The sequence below is a fragment of the Tiliqua scincoides genome, chromosome 2 (assembly GCF_035046505.1).
Source record: "Tiliqua scincoides isolate rTilSci1 chromosome 2, rTilSci1.hap2, whole genome shotgun sequence".
NCBI classification, from domain to species: domain Eukaryota; kingdom Metazoa; phylum Chordata; class Lepidosauria; order Squamata; family Scincidae; genus Tiliqua; species Tiliqua scincoides.
The window spans coordinates 13,696,896-13,714,055 of record NC_089822.1 but is presented as its reverse complement, the minus strand read 5'-3'; the positions used below and the strand labels follow the sequence as shown (position 1 = coordinate 13,714,055).

The window sequence follows — 17,160 nt, the reverse complement described above, 5'->3', positions numbered from 1 at the left end:
TTTGGACACCCCTGGTTTAGAGCAACATAGAGATGGCCCATGGACACTCTGAACATGCTGTTTTACTGTAAACTGCCATCTTTGGCAAAGCAACATAATGTACAATTCATCAGCAACAAAAAACAGAAAAGACACTGCTATGGACAAAAATAAGAACCACAAGTAGGTATGGTCACAAACTCATGAAATGATACTTCATAATGCCCCAATTATTTGATTTGCCCAAGAACGTAACCCCTCCAGAATCTTGCATAGGATCTGAATGAGAGTTGTGTTAGCAAATCAGAGGCTTTTTGAAACTTCAATAACCAAAACACTTTTTGAACGCCAACTCCTCACAACTTCAACAATTTTTGGTGTTAACACTTGTAAGCAAAGGGGGACGCACGCAAAGCAAACATCCTGGCTTTGAAATATGGTATATTCATTCATGCAGTTGTTGAAGAATGTTTGTGTTTCATTAGGCAAAAGTATAAGAAAAATTCTCATTTCTCAGTGCTGAAGTGTTTTTTTTTTTAAATTATATAGTTCACTAATCTGTCAGACAGAATGAACACTTCTTTATAATTTATAGGACATACATGAACACTAAATGCTGAGGGGTGGTTGATGTCAACCCCAAATCCCTGGACTGGGCAATTTTTCCTGAATGTGAGAGTAGTCCTTCTGTATATCAAGACAAAAGTCTTCAAGGTTCATTTCAATAGTTGTAACTGATCCCCATAGGCATTCTGTAGGATTATAATTAATTCTAAACAATTAATTCACAACAATTAATGCAAACACTGTGGATGAATGAAATACACATCTACATTTGTTTTTGCATTGATCTCTGGAGATCTATGTTTTAAATTTACCTACAATAGAAAAAAAGTCTGTAACATTTTATCTTGTGGATGTCTTTTGAATAATGTGGTTTTCCTTATTTCTTCCTGGAAGGATCTAGCTTAAAGTAACTTCTAATTTGCTCTTCCTTCCTGAGCTTATTTTGTTTAAATACTTCTAACACTGTGAGGAAATCTGTTGCCTTCAATGAACGCAAGAATTGAGTTGAGAACTCAGGTTGTTAACTGACATAAGAAAGTTGTGCAATTCATTTTATAATGCTAAGAATACTGTCACTTTTGTTTGAAGGACTTCTACATCACATTATTGTCTGTTCTTATAAAGTTTTCACTACATCAAACATTCATCTATAACAATTATAACTGGAAATAGTTTATTACATTTCCAACTAAAAAAAATAAATATTAATTTAATTCTATAGCCATAGGGCATAAAGGCATGCCAGTAGTGCAGCTGTATCTGCTTCAGTCTTGGAATTATCAGCATAACATATTAATCAAAAAATAAACTAACGATATGTAACGTTGCACATTCACTTCAACAAATGTACACAAGCAAAATATTCCTTTGTACAGAATCCAAATTCTAGGGGAAAAAAATCTAGAGTTCTGAAGAGCTGAGAAACTGATTTGCAGTATTAATTGAGGTCCAGCATCAACAAGACATAGTTGCCCTTCAGTGTGTGTGAAATTCCAGGAGCTTCGATGCCCCATAACAGCTGAGTGTATGGATTCCAGTAGAAATCAGAATGTGGAACTTTGATCACCACTCCCAGATTCCTTCTTTTTCCAATGCCCTTCAGAGTTCAGCATGGCTAGTAAACTGTAAATCGCAATTCCTTCCTCTTCCTCTGCATTTGCTAGCAAACTTTCTGAAACATTATCTGAAGAAATCCTATTAGAGCAGCCTCCCTTGGAAACAGGCTGCAGAAATTCACAAGGAACATTCCATCTCCTCCATCTCAAAGAAGTCTCCTTATGACTCCAAATGTGCAAAGATCAGATCCCTGAAAAAGATTCTGTGCTGTTTCTTGACTTCCTTTGCTTTGAGCCAAATCAGCCACGAGTTCCTGGGGAGAACAGCTTTGTAATCAGGTTAAGAATCCTCTGGCGGAGGTTCCATTTGTCCCCCATCTTCCTCAGTTGGACAGCACACTCTCTAGCCGCATCCGACTCTGGAAAACAGGCAAGTGTCTCATTGGTCATCTCTATGGATTACAGCTGTAACACTCTGAGCCCAAGCCTAGGCATGCCTACTCAGAAGTAAGTCCCATTATACTCAATGGGATTTACTCCCAGGTAAGTGTGAATGGGATTGCAGTCTAACTTTCATTTTGACATTCACAGTACAGTACACATTCATATAGTGTATATGTCAAGGCCACATAATGCGCTCTCTCCAGTGAAATCAGTGGACAAACCTCCATGCAGGGTGGCTCAGGAAACCTGCAAAGCCTCTGGAACCAAGGCTTGCAGCTGCAATGCAGCACTGTCAAAATGACAACCAAAAATGACTGCTCTACTCCCTGAATGATGACAGTGCATTTTTTAATATACGAATTTTGCAGTTTTGATTTTTGCAGCCTAGAAGCTAAATGTCAAAATGAACACTCTACCCACTTCCCCTGCTTTGGACTAGAATTTTTTTTTTGCACGGCATTTTAACACAGAGAAGATGAAGGCAGGAAATAGCATGTGTTCAGGCACAGACACACCTGCTTAGTGACTGTCCAAATATCACATTAATGTTGACTACCCAGAAGATAAAACTTGATTGTTCCAGTATCTATACAATTAAAGCCTGTGCCTGCTCAGCAGCACTAACTTAACTGCCATATTTAACTTCAAAGTGGTAAATTTCAGATTATGAAGATGAGGTGACATTCAAGCAGGGATGTTCGGTGGGTGGGGAGGCAGGTGAGGCAGTCTCCCCACTAGAGTCCTTCGAAAAGTATCACTGCTGTGTAAGGCACTCAAGCACTCACAACCCACGTGCAGAGCCTCTCATGGCAGCAGCTCTTTTTGAAGGACTAGAGAGGGGAGGCCCTGCCTCACCTGCCTCCCCACCCACCACATGTCCCTGCATTTAGATACTTAAATCCCCAGTCCAGACTCTGTTAACTGAAGCACCTTCAATTGCTGCTCCCTGTTTCATTTCAAACAAAGAGTCCATTCTTCCTCAGCTCTATTTAAAACATTTATATCGTGCCCCTCTAGCTCTGAAAGGACCACCAGGCTTTACTGTCCCTTGTGTGTGCCTAGAGATTCCTCAAGGAAGTACTGGATCTAGGCAATTGGTTATTACAAAAACAAACAGAAAGTAGAATAAAACCAAAGCAACCCCCCCCCTGCAATACTGTCCTCATTACCGTGTTGGAGTTTGTACCTGGCTAGCCTGATAATCAAGATGTTGGTCATCAACCTGCTGGTCATGAATAACAAGTGGGTGGTGTTTTGACTACAGGTGAGTTGTGACTGATGCCTAGTGACATATTCTGAGAGAAAGAAAAGGAAGGTGGGAAAAAGGTGAAAAACGAAAAAATCAGGGGAATCAGGAAAATGGGAGCAAGAAAAAGGCAGAGCAGGCACTTGGGAAGGAGGAAAATTACTTTGGGTATATGTGGGGAGGGGGAACCACAGCAACACTGACAACCAGAGGGAAGAGGAACTCTTGGACTGCAATCCTATTTAGTTGATCTGGGAGCAAGCTGCACTGACTTACTTCTGAGTAGACATGCCTAAGATCAGTCTTAAAAAGGGACAGAAATAGATTCAGGCTAGATTGGACTGCGTAAAGAGACTAAGGGCGCAATCCTAACCCCTGACATAAGCACTGACATAAGGACAATGAAGCTTCGAGTTAAGGGAACAAACATTCCCTTACTTTGAGGAGGCCTCCGTGAGTGACACCCAACTGCAGGATGCAGCACACGTCCCACTGGCTATGCCAGTGCTGGAAAGCACTGACATAAGGGGTTAGGATTGCACCCTAAAGATATTCAACATTTTAAAATGCCTTTTTGTTTAAAAACCCAAATTTCAGATGCGGGCTAAGGGAGGGCTCTAGAACTGGACAGGTTGAAGGCCTCTGTCCTGCCCCCAACCTTGTGCAGTTGGCACCAGTGAGCTCCTTAAGGGGGGAGTGCAGGCAACTACCTGGTGGAAGTTAGAGAATGGCTGGTGCTCTGTGTGCGTGTGTGTTGGGTGATATCTGAGAATAAACTGCATTGACTAACTTCTGAGTAGACACTGTCAGTGTCTTAACCCATTTCTGTCCACAGGCGTACGCATTTGGTCCCTGTTGCGTATACGCAACGTTGGGCAGAAATAGATTCGGGTTAGACTGGACTGAGTAAAGGGACAAATTATGCTCTGTACAGCATTAAAAAAAATCCGTTCCCCAAGTTCCAGGTGTGGACTAAGGGTGGGTTCTGGGAATACCTGGACAGGTTGAAGGCCTCTGTCCTGCCCCCAGCTTTGCGTGGTCGGCACTGGTGAGCTCCTTCGGGGAGAAATGGAGGGAAGGGGTTTGTGTGTGCCTGTGGGGTGGGTGATGAAGTTGTGTGTGTGTGTGTGTTGCATGTTGAAGTTTTGTGTGTGTGTTGGGTGTTGAAGTTGTGCGTGTGTGTTGGATGATGCCTGTGCCCTTCCTGACCCCGCGATCGCCTGTCCAGGAATTCTTGGCGCGGCCCGCCCCGCCCGTGCCAGGAGCCCGGAGGCTGCCGCCTGGGGGTCTGTGCGTGCCTGGGGCGGGGTCCCGGGGGAGGGATGGGGCGCGGGGTACCTGCGGGCGCGGAGCTCTGCGGGGCGCCCTTGCGGAGAGTTCTGCCCGGCATCATTTCGGGGGCGTCCTGGACGGCGCGCTTCTCTCCGGAGAGCCTTCGGCGATGCGCTCCCGCGCTGTGCCAGTCTCCCGCCGGGCGAGCCAGCCTTAGCGGAGTGCCGGGGCTTTCCCAGTGACGTGGGCGCCCGGCCAGCAGTCTCCGCCTCGCGGCCAGCCGGCCAGCCAATGGGGAGCCTGCCTGCCTGCCCGCAAGCGGGGACAAGTGCCCGGCAGCCGCGGGAGGAGGCGGGCGCCGGGCGTGTCGGAGCCCGTCCGGCCGCGAACTGGAAAGCGAAACCCGAAGTGAAACCGGTTTCGTTTTCCGCGGGAAGAGCCGGCGCTTTCCTGGCTGGCTGGCACGACCGGGCTGCCCGGATGCCAAGAGGACCAGGCAGCCCAGAATGTAGGGCAGCCCAGGAGAATGGAGGACGTGACCTAAGAAGAGCTCAAACAGGGATTGCGCTGGGTGGGGAGGCAGGTGAGGCAGAGCCTCCCCGCCAAAGTCCTTCGAAAAGCGCCGCCGCCGAAGGCGCCCAAGCAGCCACAACCCACGCTCTCTGGGGAGGCAGGGGAGGCAGAGCCTCCCAAAAGGAGTCCTTAGAAAAGCACTGCCACCATGGGAGGTGCCCAAGCACCCCAACGCACGCTCTCTGGGGAGGCAGGCGAGACATAAGAACATAAGAACAGCCCCACTGGATCAGGCCATAGGCCCATCTAGTCCAGCTTCCTGTATCTCACAGCGGCCCACCAAATGCCCCAGGGAGCACACCAGATAACAAGACCTCATCCTGGTGCCCTCCCCTGCATCTGGCATTCTGACATAGCCCATTTCTAAAATCAGGAGGTTGCGCAGACACATCATGGCTTGTACCCCGTAATGGATTTTTCCTCCAGAAACTTGTCCAATGCCCCAGTGGGCAGAACCTCCCCACCTGAGTCCTTTGAAAAGTGCTGCCACCAGAGGCGTAGCTTGGTCATTTGACACCTGGGGCCCATAAATTTTTATCACCCCCATATGATATAATTAATTAATAATTAATTAATTAATTCACATTTTTATACCACCCTTCCTCTGAGCAGCTCAGGGTGGCTTACATGCTTCCTCCCCTAATATTGTCCTCACAACAACCCTGTGAGGTAGGTGAGACAGAAACGGTAATAGTCATGACATGGAATGAATAATAATAATGGCCAGAAAAATAAATACAGTGAATATTTCCCCACAAGCAATGGATGAAATTTTGCATCAAACGGTATATAACATGATGGCATTATTCCTAAAAGCCATTATTTCCAGAATTTTGCTCACTAGGATGTCAGCACCCCCCCCAATGTCTTATTGATCTGTTTTAATTAAGGCAGTGGTTCTCAAACTTTTAACACTGGGGCCCACTTTTTAGCATGACAATCTGTCCAGGACCCACTGGAAGTGATGTCATGGCTGGAAGTGACATCATCAAGCAAAATAAAATAATTATAAATAATTGAATTAAAGTGCTGATCCCTGGAGAAGGGGAAGAATGCATCCCTTTAAAACCAGTTTTACAAACTGAACAGTCCTTTAACAATAGCCTTGTTGATGGGGGGGGGGCAGCTGGCTGACAATCCATCAATCCTTCTCTCTCCAGCTGACCCCTCCCTTCCCCCTGAGTACATGAAAGAAAGGTGATCACTTTGCATTGGTGAAGGGAGGGGCTGAGTGAAGCTCCTTTGTAAGCCCTTGGAGGAGGACTGATAGATGGATTGTCTTCTTAATGACTCTTATCTTACATCACAAAGGTCAGCAAGGCTGTTTTTAAATTACAAAGAAACTTTGTTTTTAAAATTGATTTGCTATAGTGTGTTTTTTGCCATCCACATGAGTCATGAATGGAACCCACATGAATAATGAGGCTCAACCTGTACTATATATAGGTTTATAATATTGCTGCAAGAGGGTAAGGAAGTTATTGAATGATTGAGGACTCTTTCTCTTCTCAGCCCTCCCCAGTGCCCACCTTACCAACTCAAGCCTCTGGTTTATTCTTTTTGGGGGGGTTGCTGCCTGCAATAACACCCCCCCACGAATAAATCAGTGAGATCTTCAGCCCTCCCCAGTGTCCTCCTTACCAGCTCAAGCCTCTGTTTTATTCTTGGGGGGGGGGGGTGCTGCCTTCTAGAGCATTTGTTGAGCTCCACTTTCATCAGATGGGGACCATGCAGTTAGCCTTGCATTCCCCTTTGCCTGGCTTGACCAGGAGCCAAGGCACGTTTGCTTACTCGCGAGTAAACGTGACCACGTGTCTTACTTTTGCTTTCCATAGGGCTCAATACATTCTTCTGCTTGGAGGGAGGGACTTCCTTCTTGGGTGTTTTTTTGGGGCTGCTTTCATTGGATAGAAACCATTCTAGAGTCATTGGATACCTCTCAGCCTGAACTTTCCAAAGAACTATGGCATGTTCGCCTACTCGCGAGTAAACGTGTGATATGGCTCAGTTTCATTTTCCATAGGGTTCCATGTATTTTTTTGTTTCTGGTTATTTGGCCATAACTTTTGATGGAAAGGAGATATTTCAATCCAGTTTTTTGCATTGCATTCCGCTGGAAATTCCACATCCAACAGTATATATGGCATGATGGGGTTACTCCCAACCCCCACAGTGTTAGTGATGTTGGGGCATTTGTGGTGTCACCCCCCTCAAGGGTGGTACCTGGGCCGGACCGCCCCCACCCCCACTAGCTACGCCACTGGCTGCAACCATGGGAGGTGCGCAAAAACCCACCAACCACAGTCTCTGGGAAGGCAGGTGAGGCAGAGCATCCCCACCGGGGCCCTTCAAAAAGCGCCACCAACGTGGGAGGCACTCAAGCACCCACAACCCATGTGCAGAGCGCATGGGTTGTGGGTGCTTGGATGCCTCCCAAGGCAGCAGTGCTTTTCAAAGAACTCCAGTGGAGAGGCTCTGCTTCACCTGCCTCCCCAACTACTGCACATCTCTGAGCTAAAAACACTCATATGTTGATTTCAAGAGGTCCATTTAAACACTACATTACTTCTTATTAAATTTATTATTTATTATTATTAGAAGACCAGACATGAAACCAGATATGAAAACCAGATATAAACCAGAGATAGAAAGCCAGATATGAGTGATATCAGCACTGTCTCTCTCTCTGGCCTGGGCTATGTGTGAGCAACTTTCCTCTGCTTGAATGAGGATCAAGAATGATAGCACCTTCCTGTGTGCGCACACTTCCTATGTCCCCTAGGGCAAGGCCTGTGAGAGCTTGCTTCTGTGCACCTGTATCCCATTCAAGTATGTGTTACATTCCGAAGTGGGAGGGGAAAGTGCTTTTAGTGTCTTGTTTGAAAACACCCTTTCAAGGCTCAGCCCTGGAACACATAAACAATCATGCGTTATACTTTAAGAAGCATAGAGCTAGGGCCAACTTATCTATTCGGCACAGTACACACAGTGCCTAGGCCCCCCCAAAATACCTTTAGAGTCCCTTAACAATGTTTTAATTTCTTTTAAAATCAAAAGAAAAAGAAGACTATTTAGGGTAGAAGAAAATGTATTAATTTTTAGTTTTTTACTCACATTAGGAAAAAAAAGGTAACCTTTAGGGCCCATGAAAATCTATTAAATTTTGCCTGAATTTTTGGAGGGAGCTTCAGCAGCTGCACAGGCTGCCCATTCAATTCCAAGCCCAATGGCAATTACCTTTATAGCCCTATATGGCATGGGACCGGGATAAGGACTGCCTTCTCCTGCATAATCCCGCCTGTCCCTTAAGATTGTTGGGTAGGGTACTGCTTAGGATACTATGGCCATCCAAGGTTAAGGGGATGACAGCAAGATGCAGGGCTTTCTTCATTGTGGGATCATATCTATGGGGTGAGCTTCCAGATGATCTGAGGACAGTCCTCTCTTTATATGGCTTTCGTGAGGTTTAGAGCGCAATCCTAACAGTGCCTAACAATTAACTCAGAATGCATTATCAATTGCTGTTACTCCCTAAGGGCGCGATCCTAACTCCTTATGTCAGTGCTTTCCAGTACTGGCATAGTGGTGCCAGTGGGACACGTGCTGCATCCTGCAGTTGGATGTCATTCACGGAGGCCTCCTCAAAGTAAGGGAATGTTTGTTCCTTTACCTCAGAGCTGCACTGCCCTTATGTCAGTACTGGAAAGCACTGACATAAGGGGTTAGGATTGCACCCTAATTGCCACAGGGCAGTGTTTCTCAAATTGTGGTTGGGTCGGGATCCACTAGGTGGGTTGCGAGCCAATTTCAGGTGGTTCCCCATTCATTTCAATATTTTATTTTTAATATATTAGACATGATGCTCCCATGGTATGTGACTGCATTTGGGAGAATGTTACAGATCTGTACTTTTAACAAGCTATATTCTTTTAACAATGATAGTCAATGGGACTTACTCCTGGGTAAGTCTGGGTAGGATTGCAGCCTAGGATAGTTACAAATGTTCCTGCTTGATGATGTCATGAAATCACTTCCGGTAGGTTCTGACAGATTCTCATTCTAAAAAGTGGGTCCCAGTGCTAAATGTGTAAGAACCACTGCCATAGGGAAGAGTGGGTGTATTCTGCTATTTTTTAAAATTCATCTGCCCAGAAATCTAAATTCTGTGGCAAGAAAACTCAGACATCAATTATGCACCTCAACAACATTTACATAATTTCTTTTATTTTTTATTTGTGCTGCATTTTAATTATGTTGCATAATTGATACTGGTTTCGCTAGTTATGGGGAGAGAGAAGAAGTTACTGTACGTGGGGTAGTACAACCAAAGGGAATCCAGACTTCTGTTTCTCCCTCTTGTTCCTGAGATTTCCACAGAAATTTGCCTGTATGCTTTCAAATATATTTGCAGTTATATAGTCTGCAAACTTGATCTTTCAATTATAAAAAAACCTGGAAGCTGAGTTTCTCAGGAAGCCACACTACGTCCCGAGTACCACATTCTGTGGGTTTTCTGTAGTCTTACCGAATAATGGCATATGCACAGCCCTGGACACAGGCTTTCATGTAGAGATGCTTTTAATGTGCACAGATGTGCATCGCTCCTCCACATGCACTCCTTGCACCCACTGATGCCAGTTTTTGCACAGATCATTTGGGGTAGAAGAGAGAGGGAAGGGATAGCAATGATTCAGATCCCTTACCCCAAGAGTGTTTTATGTTGCTCATTTGTTGGTAGGAACATCTCTAAACCTAGTAAGACTTGCAATAAAATCAGAGGATTGAAAAGGTCATTGTTGTCTGCCCAGCTTTCCATTAATGCTACGTGCATATATATATAACGTTAGAAAATCTTCTTTCACCCTGCCCCAATTGCAGCAGGCTAGCCATATAAGGGAAGCAGAGATAACCTGCCTTTTGGGCTCTGTGCCAGGGGATTTCACAGCTCACAGAGCCTTCAGTGCCTAGACAAAGGATGACATAATAATTGTGAAACATGCCATCCAAATAATTCTTTAGAAACATGATTGATTGGAGTTGGTAAGTGCTCCTTTACTTTAGAAATGTTACATGTGTTACTTTAGGCTGAATTCCCATCTGACAATCATCCTAGTTCTGAAGAGCATCATTCGTCTCTCTGTTCTCTTGCCTCAGACATCCTGAAAGGGGAGAGAATTGAGACACCCTCCTGCTACTGTTCTCTGAGAGGCAACTTCACTGAGCCAAACACACCCATGACCTCATGGCCAGCATATTCTGCACCTGTCGCGACTGCACAGCCTTCAAAGGTAGCATTTTGCAATAAGCAAGTTCATTATTGGGCTGGAAGGGGTACATTGCCTCACCCATGGCGGAGTGGCAGCTTTCCACCATCTCTGGTCGTGACAGCACTTACTGGAGGTGTGAAGCAAATACTACCCACTCTCATCCCCAAATGGCTCCATCATCCCCAAATGGAGCCATTTTCAGGGCCAGGGCATGCGTGGAGGAGGTGTGACAGTGCAGGTGTGTGTGTGTGGGGGGGGGGGTTTGGCATGATGATGTGGGGTTGTCATTGTGTCACCTGGCCCTGGACACCTACCCCCTCACTGAGTTGGTCAAACCTGACCATGGTGGTTCATTAACCCCACTTCTGAGTTAATGTCACCAGTGCATTATGAACCACCACGGTCAGGTTTGACCAACTCAGGCATGGCTACAGCTGGTGTACCAACAAAAACTGAACAAAGGCTTCCCTGGCTACTACTGCTTCTCCCCAAGACAGATAACAAGTCCTGCTGCTGTTTCACTGCTTCCTTTGCTTTGCACAGTCTCTCCTGTGCTTCCTCCCCCCTCCCACTCCAGCAAGCAGAGGGCCTTGCCAGAATGTGGCCACATTATAGATTTGTGCAGTGACAATATAATACTGTGTTAGTATTCTTACCCTCAACCCCTTTCCTAGCATGGAGTTTGCTTTCTTCACAGCTGCTGCACTGGTTCTTTGTTTCCACTGAATGACCCAAGATCTCCATGACCCAAGATCTCCATGACCAAGATCTCCATGACCCAAGATCTCTTCATTAGAAACTCAGTCCCCATCAGTGTGTACATGATTTGGGATTTTTTGCCCCAATGTGCTTCCATTTATTGACACTGAACCACATTTGCTATTTGGTTTCCTATCACCCAGTTTGGAAAAATCCTTTTGGAGCACTTCACAACCCACTTTGGTTTCCCCTACCCTGAATAGTTTGGTGTCACGTGCAAACTTGGCCATCATCTCCTAACTCCAGATGATTTCTGAACATGTTAAAAAGCACAGGTACCAAGACAGATCTTTGGGGGACCCCTCTACATACTTCTCTCCAGTGTGAAAAATTTGCCTATTTATTCCTATTCTCTGCTTTCTGAACTTTAACCAGTTATCAATCTATATGAGGACCTGTCCTCTTATTTCATGACTACTAAGTACAGTAACGAGAGGGAAATAAAAATAGGTAAATAAAAGGCCCAGGGTGGGGCCAGATGCACCAAGCAAACCCACACCACCTAGACTGATAGTTGAAAACAGAAACTGTCCAAGAGCTCTCTCATCCAAGCTGATGGTCTAATGGCGAAAAAATGCAATAATATTTACACCTGCCTTTTCAGGGCTAGCAAAAAAGGTTAATTCTCTCACTATGAGGTCACTGTCAGCTCCAAGTCACTGCAGGAAGGATGAAAGTCAAGAAAGTACATAATGACTCAGAGGCATTCTAGGTTAAATAAATAAACACACATTCACTACGATGTTGGCATGCAAGCAGGAGACTGAATGCTTTTAAGTAATATTTCGCTTTGTTTAAAGCATAGACGATCTTCACCCCCCCCCCCTCGGCTCCCAAACCTCAAGCTAATTCTTATACAGAACACCTTGACATTTGGCTTAATACCATTAAAATTCTACCACTGCTGTGGCAGGCTATCAATCATATGAATTTTAATCAATTAAATCTGCATATATTTGCATATGGATAAACAGTCAATTGAAAGCATAAGAAAGCAAACAGATTTAACTTTTAGATTATGCCTACATATGTTGCATGGAGCATGATGTTAGATGAGGCATAGCCTCTATCTGAAAAGGTAGCTCCTACATGTGCTGCACATAGCTCAAGAGGCTGAGATCGCTCCTGCAAGCGCTGAAGTTTTTTAAAAAAAAAATACTTGTATTAATATGCTGTATAAATATTTTTAAAATCTGTTGCCTAATTAAGCAGACACCGTCCTAATTAAGCAAAAGATTTTTGTTTGATTAATAATCTGAGAGAAGGGGGGTACAAGCAGATCTGGGGCATGTGTCCTGGAATTATGCAATCTATTGCTAAATCTGAACACAGACAAGTTCAGACTAAAAGGTTAGCAGTTCATCTGCCAGTCCACATTCCATTGTCGCACAATAGCTTAAGCCTTAGGGGTAGTACTGATGATGTAGTCATTCAGAATAAATGGGGCAGGCCAAGTACTGAATGTAAAATGGCTCTGATGCCAGGAAATGTGCAAGGTATAGGTAGAGGCTGTGGCATCGCTAGGGGGTGCGGGCTGCACCGGCAACACCACCATTAGCCAAAATTTTTAAAATCTTAGTATTTTTGAATACCATCATGTTATATATCATGCGGTGCGTAATTTCATACAGAGTGCAGTGAAACAAACCTAGTTGAAATATCTCTATTCTATCAAAAGTAATAGCCAAAAAAAAACAGAGGGGGCAGGGCAATGGTACGTCACTAGGAACTGTGCTGAGAGTGCTTGCAGGAGCTCCAGTTGCATGGTTCTTGGCATAGCAGGGGGGCAGGTTTCAGCAGTGCCCCCCCCAGTGCAGCACCCGGGGCATTTGCCCTGCTTGCCTCCCTCTAGGTACACCACTGAGTCAGATAAAAACTGAGAAGTGCATGGCTATTCTAAACAGACCCAGAAAAGATCAGCAGAGCTTTTCATTGCCATGCCAGGCCTAACTAGGCATTGCAGCAGATGCGCATCACCTCAATTTCTTTGTCTAGAAAAACCTGGATGTGGCATAATTGTATCTGGTGTTTTACTGCCCCCTTAAAGCAGCAACCCATGAATTATTATTTATTATAAGTAAAGTATGATATACCCTGCCTTTCTTTCATCATGGAACTCAAGACTGCATGCCAAATTGGGTTCCAGGAGGTCTCTCTTCCAGGCACTACCTAGGACTGGCCATACTCAGCTTCAACAAGGTGGCTGCCCCACATGCCCTCAGACTGCTGGTGCCATGTTCTGCCCTTTTTAATAGGCATTGCCAGAGAGATATAAGAGGGAGACATGGGTTGGTAGAAACCCAGCATCTCATGTACAAATAAATAGGCCCTTACTCCTTTACACACTTTCCTGGGAGTAAGCCCTATTGTGTGCATTGGAACTTACTTCAGAGTAGACATGCATAGGATTGTGCTGTCAGTCTCACAGAACAAGGGACAGGGTCTTCTCAGTCCCTTTGGACCCAAACTTTGGAACTCCTCTCAGGAGGCCCATTCAGTATCCTCCCTCTTGGATTTTTTGAGGTCATTTTATTTAGGTGGGCCTTCAACTTGGATTAATGTTGTATCCCCTGAGTGAGATGGGAAGGTTTGCATGGCTTTTCTTGTGATGTATTAACTCAGGGCCAGCTCAAGACCTCTGGGAACTTTAGCCTGCATGCCTAATGCTCCCTCCCCCTTAATCTGGTGATGCCCCAGCCTCTGTTTTGCTCACTCCCTGGGTTTAGATGAGAGTGCTGTAGAAGAAGTAATGTGGAAGAGAGTGGTGGGCTAGGGAACCAGCCTCCATGTTTATCTTCCATTCTGTGCCCGTCTTCCTCTTCCAATCCAAGGAGTGGAAGGAAGGGCAATGGAGTGGGCAGACAGAGGTGGATGCCCCTTGCCAGTCTGTTGCCTGAGGCAACTGCCTTAGTCAGCCTGATGGTTGGCCTGACCCAACCATCAACCATTTTTAAGAGCAAGCTGATTAATGCCTAAGGATGGAAAAGGCGTGAGATAAAACTGGGATTGGTGGGAGAATGACACAGTTTTCAGTTTTGCAGCCGAAACCTGTGAGATCTCCCCAGAGGTCCAGGCAGACTCGAAACTAGAGACAGCCTGCAATTAGTTGTACCTGGATTTTATGCAGTGAAGTTTTCGAGTGAGGAGTTAGCACTGAAGAGGTCGGCTGCATGTGGCTGTTTTTTCATCTCTAGTACTTTTGCTTCTTTGTTTTGCAACCTCCCTTTTTTAAATTTTTTTTATAGCATGTTCCCTTTGTTTGTTTTACTGTGTGTTAAGTGTTATTGTATGCCACTGTGATGGCTCAACTGAAAAGAGGCCTATAATCTTGGAGAAAAGAGCATATAAATAAAACAATAAATGACTCAGGTACAGTTGTAAAAGTTCAAAGCAAAATTATACTAATGGAGAAGATGGAGCTTCCCTGTTAATGAGTGTCTCTTAAATCACAGGATTGAAAGGTTTTGCTTAAGACTCAAGACTTAAGACTGATTACACAAGCCAGAGAAAAAAGGGAAGTGAAAATAATGAGTCCTCTTTCTTATCTTAATTTGCAGGAGGACAGTTCCAGAAACTCTAATTTGATGGAATTTTGCAACATGCTGTCCAGGCCATGTAATAGATAGCTTGTTTCAGAGTGGCTTAAAAAAAAGTGGGAAGATCTACAGTGGTGCCTCGCATAACGAAATTAATCCGTTCCGCGAGTCCTTTTGTTATGCGAGTTTTTCGTTTTGCGAAGCGCGTTTTCCCATAGGAATGCATTGAAATTTAATTAATGCATTCCTATGGGCAAGAAAAGTCAGAACAAAGTCAAATTTGGTCTACAAAGTGTTTATTAAGTGCTCTTTAAAGGCATACATACTGTACAGAGGATTTCAAAAACGGGGGGGATGCTGAGTGGGGAGCTTGAAGGCTGTAATCCTGTGCACACTTTCCTGGGAGTAAGCACAATGGGACTTAGTTCTGAGGAGACACGCACAGGATTGTGCTCTAAGCTGGGGAGGACACAGCAGCTGCACTCAATTGCTTGCTTTTGCTGTGATCATGGGGGGAAACGTGAAGGAAATGGGGCAGTGAGAGGGTGAATGAGCGATGGGGGGATGCTGAGTGGGGAGTTTGAAGGCTGTAATCCTGTGCACACTTTCCTGGGAGCAAGCTGACATGAAGATCCTCCCCTTACTAGGGTGGACGGGATCATAATGTGACATGAAGATCCGCCCCTTACTAGGGTGGACGGGATCATAAAGGGACATGAAGATCCGCCCCTTACTAGGGTGGACGGGATCATAAAGGGACATGAAGATCCGCCCCTTACTAGGATGGACGGGATCATAAAGGGACATGAAGATCCGCCCCTTACTAGGGTGGACGGGATCATAAAGGGACATGAAGATCCGCCCCTTACTAGGGTGGACGGGATCATAAAGGGACATGAAGATCCGCCCCTTACTAGGGTGGACGGGATCATAAAGGGACATGAAGATCCGCCCCTTACTAGGGTGGACGGGATCATAAAGGGACATGAAGATCCGCCCCTTACTAGGGTGGACGGGATCATAAAGGGACATGAAGATCCGCCCCTTACTAGGGTGGACGGGATCATAAAGGGACATGAAGATCCGCCCCTTACTAGGGTGGACGGGTTCATAAAGGGACATGAAGATCCGCCCCTTACTAGGGTGGACGGGATCATAAAGGGACATGAAGATCCCCCCCCTTAAGACAAACCAGGACAATAAAAAAAAAAATTCGTTATACGAAGCATAAGTCATAAAAATTCGTTATGCGAGTTACCAAACTTCGCACACCGCTTTCGTTCTGCGGGTTTTTCGCTGCGCGGGGCATTCGTTATGCGAGGTACCACTGTATAGCATATGGTTGTGTGAACATGCATGGAAGAGAGTCTTCAAATAATTGAACTTTATTTTAAGAAGCAAATGTTTGGTTTACCTAAGAACCCACCTAAGTGGGTCACCCAACCATGAGGCCATCTGAAATTGCCCTTTTAAGCTGCAGGTTGGGGAGGTGGCAAGCTGGCCCACAACCTGTTCCTGCCTACAACCTTCCCTGTTCCACTGCCTGCATGTTCGCTGCCTTCTCATGTGCTCAGAGAGTGCTCAAGACAAGGAAGAGGAGAGGGACTTTCCTCCTCTTCCAGCTCCACTGATACTACTGTGACCCTTTTTCTGAGCTCTCTCCTGAGTGCCACTGAGCCACCGAGGAGGACTCACTGGGGAGTGTTGGGCTAGTGAACCACGAGTGTGTATGGTCTGAGGAGGACAATGATAAGGGGAACACTCAGCCCCTAAAGCAGTGTTTCCCAACCATCGTCCCCTGATGTATCATTTCATATGGTCCTTTATTGGAAGTACCACCAGAAGTAATTGGTGGTGATATAATCGCCAGTTACTTCCAGGTTGGGAGGCCAGATGCGGTGTGACAAACACTGGTCAGAAACTCAGGGTAGGCATGAGCGCTTTTTTCAAGTGTGTGAAAACCACACACTGCAGCTCTACCCAGCAAGCCAATCCTCCTACCGCTGCCATATCTCAGTCTCACTGCCACCAAAAAACCACCTTGTGTATTACTTGGTGGAATGCTTACTACCAGTTGAGAAATGCTGCACATTGAGAAAAGAACACAATCGAGCTAAACTTAAGGACTTAAAGTCCTGTTAATTTCAGCAAGAGGCATTTAAGAACATCCTCAATTCTTCAGCTGCAATAATTGCTCTTAGTATCTCTAAAGCTAAACACTTTGAAAGCCCATTGGTTTTCAGTGAGTAAGAGTGGAGCAAATGCTTAAATGTCTCCCACTGAAATAACTGATAGTTGGGTGTGCATGTTTTCAATGGATTGTTCCAAGGAAAAGGTAAAATGGAACTTTGAATAAAAATTGTTAATTTGTACACATATGGGGTGGGATGTCACTTTTCATGGTCATGATCCAGCCAAAGTTAAGCACTCTTCCATTCTATTGATTTCAGTGGGAAGGCTTA

At 45.2% G+C, this 17,160-nt stretch overlaps 1 pseudogene; it reads left to right on the top strand.

Annotated features, from left to right (window-relative positions):
- Positions 1-3,252: 3,252 nt before the first annotated feature.
- The window catches only part of LOC136641993 (protein PTHB1-like), a 43,283-nt pseudogene continuing 29,375 nt past the window's right edge, over positions 3,253-17,160 (top strand).